Source organism: Papilio machaon, chromosome 11, assembly GCF_912999745.1.
Source record: "Papilio machaon chromosome 11, ilPapMach1.1, whole genome shotgun sequence".
Classification (NCBI taxonomy): Eukaryota; Metazoa; Arthropoda; class Insecta; order Lepidoptera; family Papilionidae; genus Papilio; species Papilio machaon.
In genome coordinates, this window is record NC_059996.1 from 7,026,996 (window position 1) to 7,033,370 (window position 6,375).

Genomic DNA, 6,375 nt, shown 5'->3' on the forward strand with positions numbered 1-6,375 from the left:
AGCAGATAGATACCAGATAGCAGATATGTGCGTTTATTTAAAGGAATGTACCCGTAATGTCCGCTCTATAACTAGTACTCGTATTATATTTTAATCTCTTTATTCATATATTATTTTGGGAACTATTTTTATAACATTAGACTTTTGACATTGTTTTGTATCTATATGACGTAGATTCATATGCCGGTTTCATCTAAAAATTAAATGAAAACATTGTTTACATCATGACGTAATTGCAAACGTAATACTTAGATATCACTGGTTAAATAAATAACCTTTCATAACAAAAAAATTGACGTATTCTCTAAACACACTGATTTCTATACGTGGACGGGCTATGAGCCGTAGTATTTTGTGCCTATTTGATTTTTGTCATGTTGGCGCTGATGGTAGCGGTTGGTAATGGTGTTGGGAACTCGAACTAATAATATAGATAGAATAAACTGTCAGTAATAACAGACAGTTTTTAGTCGTAACGAAACAAAAGCGGTCTTCCCACAGTGACCTTTCCATATCAGTAGAGGTTAGGTTAGGTTAGTCTCTACAACAATATGCTCTGACGTCTTTTTAAATCCAATTCAATTCTATTTACAACTATGCGAACTCACGAAACAGAGTTTTAACAAGTTTATTGTATGAATAAACAAATAAGAATGTTTGCCACAACTGAAAAATCTGTTAAAATTAAAAATAGTACGCATGTCCTTTCACTGCATATTAAATTGCAATTTTATTTTTTAATAAAATACATTGCAATGCAGCGTTTTATTATGTTTTCATACAAGTTCAGAGAAAAGCTTTGAAACAAATATTGTTTGCCAGTTTTATATTAAAAATATATCGCATAACTTTAACTTAAATTCAGAGAAACGGAATAATATAATATGAATCAAAATACACACTTGAAGCAAAATATATGTAGCTGTGGCCCGCGACTCTGTCCGCGCGGAATCAAAAAAAATAATTAGTAGCCTATGTGTTCTTTCAGATTATGTTCTACATCTGTTCTAAATTTCATTAAGATCCGTTCAGCCCTTCCGGAGATACCTTCAAACAAACATCCATCCATCCATCCATCCATCCATCCATCTAAATATTCGCATTTACAATATTAGTAAAGATTAAATAAAGATCCTTAACCGTGGATTTCTGAGACCAATCCCCGTTTAAAACATATTGTTATCGCTGTTTTATCACAGGGATGACGATTTGTTTTATACAGAGATTTTAGTCTTAGAAACCCACGGTAACCCGTAAATCATGTATTTAAATTTCAAATTAATACTCTTTATTTAAAGTTTCAGGTAAGCTATAGGTACAATTACTGAAATTTTATCAAAGCGTATTAAAAATAACTTTACCCATTTATTTTGTAGAAGTTCAGTTTATTCCTTTGTCCTTTGCGCTGCAATTGTTTGTACCGAATATAAAAGAACTCGTAATTTATATTCGTAGAATAGCAGAAATTGTACAAAGTTTCTATTGTAAAATAATTTTTATATCTTAACTAAGTAATAAAATAAACTAAAACATACGTTAATTTGAAAATACCTTTTAACCAATATCCAAAAAGAAGTTATAATTAATTCTTCCGTGCGTTTTTTGTGTCTCTAACCTCCGCTCCTGATGGACTGATTTTATGTGTCGCATGGTCCTATTTTTTTTAATTAACCAATCAATAATTTGTAGAAAAATAAATTAACAATTTTTAACGTAATAAGGTAAATAAAAATAAGGCATATTTGCATGATTACATCCGGATAGTCTCATATATTTATTCTGGGTAAGCACAAAACAAAATTACCTTGACGAGGGTCAGTCTTTCCGCGATGACATTTTACAAATTTATTATAATTAGACCATTACATTATATTATATTATATTACTAATATTTTATAACATCTATGGGGTATTATAATAATATTTGAATAAATCAACGTCAATATATATTAAAATTAGTACGAAGAAACGGTTAATCATTCACACAATTTATCTTTAATACTTGAAAGCTAAACGAAACATATTTCGAAGAGCTTTTCTATTTTCTTTCAAATTCTACGAGGTTTTTGTGAGGTTCATTCAATATACGTAAAACAAGTTTTTGTAAAAAATAAAAATTGTTCATATAAACAGACTAGCTGTCGCCAGCGACTCCTTCAGTACGGAATTAAACAAAAAACTTAATAAGTAGCCTATGTGTTCTTCCAGACTTTGTTCTACATTTGTGCCTTTCATCAAGATCCGTTCAGCTGTTCGGGAGATACCTTCAACAAACATCCATCCATCCGTCCGTTTAAACATTCGCATTTATTAGTAAGATAAAGTATGTAGTATGATAAAACAAGAATTAAAATATACGTCCTTTATTTTTGTTACATAAAAACAAGTACTTTAACATAAGCAAAATTTTAACAATTTATACTCAGAACGTTTTTACATCATTCAGTAAGTTTTGTAATAGAAGATCGGGTTCAGATACAAAATTCCCATGTAACCATATAGAATTCTGACAAATTTGTTGATTGTCGCCGTGACGAGGGTATATATTCTCGCATTAATGGACATACCTTTACGTGTAAATAATTTACGTCTTACTGATATAGGTTTTCAATTTACATTTCAAGCTCTCTTATAATATTCTACAATAATTCAGAGAAAAACTTTTCGTCAAGACGATACAAACGAGCGCAAGCTCGATGAGGATAAATCGTTTCATTTTGAAGTTTCTATGGTCACCTTCATGTTCCATCATCACGTTATCATAATATTGCGTTGTCACGTGATTACATCAAGTTTGCAAAATTTCAGCTCAAACAGTAACCGGGAAGTGCATCAAATTTAATTTGCAAATTAAAAAAAAAAACTTGTAAAAACAATATTTACAAGACTTTAGACTTTTGTTTAAGAAACATAAAACTGTAGTGTTGCATGATTTTGTAAATAAAAGATATGAATAGTGAAAGAATATTTTCTTAATGTACACAGAGTCGTGAGATTTGTTTGGATGATGATGGATATGAAAGCAAAAGGAAATAATTTTCAACATATATTTTCTTTTGATCTGTCACTCCGGTATACGCAGGCAATTTATATTCGACATTTAAGTAAATTGCGAAAGCAAGCCCCTATCGGCAATTCATAACTATAATAGTTACAAGTTACTAATAGAATTGAACTGTATACAAAACAATTTCATAGACGTTTGGTTTTTATAAAGTAACTAAAAAATCTTCTTAAAACCAACATAGCTAAAATAATTAATAAAAATAATATGATAATCATTATTATCAAAATTATCCATAGTAACCATAAAGGGTAGTGTTTGGTTGACTTCGCACATATCTTAGAATACATATGTAAATCGAAAAAAAACACATAGGTGAAGGCGGGATTCGAACACAGGATCTACAGATTACAAGTCAAGTGCTTAAAATCTGAGCCACCGACGCTCTAATCGATTAATATCAGCTTCATTTAGTTTGCATTAAATAAAACATATAAGTGGTTTTCATTATTTTACGTATTATTCTTAACACTATAGTATTCTTTTGAATTTTGTTTTAACTATTAAATGAGAACGTGACATGATTTCAACGTAGGAAAGAAATTAAGGCAATTCGCTGCAGCTTTCTGCAGGGAATTCGGAATTAAATCCCAAAAGATATTTCGTCTGCTCGAACTTCAATGAGTTACGTTTTGCTTATTGAGGTTCAGTGCAATTTAAAAAAAAAAACTACTTTAAAAATATATACAACTAATAGAATTGGAGTGCCTGTGGAGTAATAGTTTAATATCGAAAAAAGTAGATATTTCGCAAACTTGATGTCATGTTTGCATTTCTTGTAAAAACTTTTTTTGTCTATCTGTATGTTTGTCTGTCTGTCCGCAAATCCACGTTTGTTCCGGGTAATCTTTGAAACGGCAGAACAGATTTTGACGGGACTAAGTAACTGCCTGCACGGCAGCTACTTAGGATCTATTTTATAATTCTGCGCTAACGAGGTCGCGGGGAACCGCTAGTTTAAGTTTAGTTATTTGTTTTACTTTTAATTTTTAAATCTTGATTTTATATCCAGCCAATAGATGGCGTTATCTCATCCATTAGCAATCAGTCTCAGTTAGAAGGGTTTTTTTCTATCAAGGTTATAATAGTATTCAATAAAACAGTTAAAACTTATTTTAACTTATTAAATTGGGCGTCGATGAACACCTTGGTGTTCCCGCTCCTCGTTTGCCCCCTTCTCTTATATAAAAAAAAAAATTATAATGTTATTTTATTATAATACTACACGTACTCTGATACATAATTACATTGGAATATAACATTTAAAATATTTTTGATCGCATAAATAATGTCAAATATTGAATACAAAAGCAACGTGTCGTATCGACATCGGACAGAGCACTCTATTTTCATAAATGGGTCTTTTGTGTACATATCGTATGATGGATTGTTTGCACTATAACATTTCAATGAGTCGGTCTGCGAGAGATTTACGAATCAATTTTAGTTTAACATTTTACTGTCGATATCCAATTTACTACACGACAAAGTATTCTCGCTTTATACACATACTAGCTTTTACCCGCGACTCCGTCCGCGCGGAATAAAAAATAGTAAACGGGGTAAAAACTATCCTATGTCCGTTTCCTGGTTCTAAGCTACCTGCCAACCAATTTTCAGTCAAATCGATTCAGCCGTTCTTGAGTTATAAATAGTGTAACTAACACGACTTTCTTTTATATATATAGATGTGTGTTTAAATTAGATAGACTTTAGTCTTTGGTTCATGATTATGTACATGTTACATTGTCAATGTTGTGGTTTTTTGGTAAATATTAACATGGATAAATCTTAATTTAAGTGTAATTTACTTATATATTTATACACATGATATGAACAATTGAATTTAGTATGTAACAAAATTAATATTGTTTGAACAAGGACGGTATTAAGAGCATCCGAAACCGACGTACATGTATGCGTAGATGTATGATTGTAGAAGAAGCGAGATTTGTATCAGGACTGCACCAAATGGAGGTCCGATGTCTCTGCCTACCTCTCTTAGTTACGGTCGTATTGTTGTTTTTGAATCAATATTTTGTTTTTAATTTTTACTATCCAATATTCGTTTCAGAAATAAATGAAAAGAAATGAAAAAAATCGTTTTTTCTCTTTAAAGTTAAAAATAAAAACGTATAAAGATGAATAACTTTTCAATAAACAAAATGTATTTACAGCGCACATGATGTATCAATTTTCATTTCCATAAAATCATTAACGTAGTTTTCATGGTATTTCAAAATGAAGCTTTTACGTCAATTAATCGCTAGAGAAATCATACGGAACAGCGAGTAAACATTGAACATGTGTAATGGATTAAAATCTATAATCATTTTCGTGTAGTTTGTTTTTCTAAGATAACTCCAATGCTTAAATTCTAGTTGTTTAAAAATGTAAATGACTTTTTGAGAGTATTTTTTCTTAGCTAATTGTACTATGGTTTATTGGAAAAATTATATTTCTTTTGCTCTAGTTATTTCTCTTATGTATGTATGTTGCTAATAAGAAAAGCTTATAACAAAAAACCGAAGACGTCAAATTTATGTAACTTGTTGGTACTTAAGGGCTCTTCCTTCGATCCATAAAACTCTAAGGTCGTTTACGTCCCATGTTTACGGCGCAGCGAGAGTTTAGGCCGTAATCATAAATTTTTCCCCTATTTAATCTTTCCTATCTTTTCATTTGTTATATTTCCTCTGCTTCCGCTTACATCTTTGTTTTTATTTCTGACATTTGTACGATAGTTTCTATTACTTTATGTTCTTAACAATGATTAATATTATTTGCAAAAAATAGTTAATTTTTTTTAATTTATTGGCAAGAATGACTGTAATACTTGCAAGAAGATCTAGTTCTTCTAGACTAGACATTTTGTTCTTATGTAAAAGGTCAAAAAGGAAAAGACATATAAACGTACTCGTAAAAGATAACCCTCGTGTTAATCGTGCAATTAGGCACGACGTTAGGGGCGAAAAAAATTCAACTGAGAAAAAACGATTTGATTCTTTGACCTAAATGTGTCAATCAATGAGTTCTGAGTTATATAAATTGGGTCAAATAAGACCCGCGCCAAATTCCGTTTAATTTTTTTTTTGACTTCGACTTTGATCGAAGAATTGGATTGCGTATAAGAGATATTACTTTTAAATTATAATAGTGCAAATAATCATCATCATCAACTCACTATACGTCCCTACTGAGAGGCTCGGAACCTACCCCAAGTTATGTGCAAAGAATACTTTGTTTACTTTGTACATAAGTTAAGTTGCTTTGTTAATTTAATGGGTTTGAAAATATCGAGTATAATTGAA